The sequence below is a fragment of the Vombatus ursinus genome, unplaced genomic scaffold (assembly GCF_900497805.2).
Source record: "Vombatus ursinus unplaced genomic scaffold, bare-nosed wombat genome assembly UNPS02014867.1, whole genome shotgun sequence".
In the NCBI taxonomy this organism is placed as follows: Eukaryota; Metazoa; Chordata; class Mammalia; order Diprotodontia; family Vombatidae; genus Vombatus; species Vombatus ursinus.
The window spans coordinates 37579-38417 of record NW_020954645.1 but is presented as its reverse complement, the minus strand read 5'-3'; positions in this window follow the sequence as shown (position 1 = coordinate 38417).

Sequence of the window (839 nt, the reverse complement as noted above, 5' to 3'; positions counted from 1 at the left end):
ATCAACGATTTCTCTCTCCTCCTTATCTCTCTCCTCTCAGGCTCAGGACGTCTCTCACCACCCATCTTTATATCCCCAAACTTTCCACCACTGTCCGTCTTACTCTGGAGCCTTTGGGCTTTGAGGATATCTTCTCTCCTCCCCCCCCCTCACTAGGGGTCTTCCCCATCCTGTTAGAGACTCCAGGTGTTTCTCACACTGTCCATTCCCCCAGGGCCTCCCCTCCCTGCTTCAGTCAGTAGGCATTTCTCCTGTTTTTCATTCTGTATGTGTCAGATTCCTGACACTGTGGATGAGTCTGCTTGAACGCAGTAACTCCCCAAATACCATCATCAGCTGAGTTTAGCACTAATGATTCACAAAGCCACTAGCAACACACACAGATAATCACAGACCATTAGAGCTGGAAGGACCCACAGAATCATCCAGTCCAACCCTCTTTATTTTACAGAGCAGGAAACTGAGGACCAGAGTGGGGAAGGTCACACACAGCATATTCCTTATCTTTTTTCTTGTCTCAGCTGAAAAATGGGGATAATAATAGCACCTACTTCCCAGGATTGTTATGAGGATAAAATGAGATGTTTGTAAAGCATTTAGTACACATAGTAGGCCCTTAATAAATCTTTCCTTCCTTCCTTCCTCTTTTTTTCTCCCTCCCTCCCTTTCTTTCTTCCCTTCTCTTTTCCTTCCTTCCTTTCACTTTCCCTTCCTTCCTTTCCTTCCTTTCCTTTCCTTCCTTTCCTAGTTTCCTTCCTTCCTTCTTTCCTTTCCTTTCCTTTCCTTTCCTTTCCTTAGTTTCCTTCCTTCTTTCCTTTCCTTTCCTTTCCTTTCCTTTC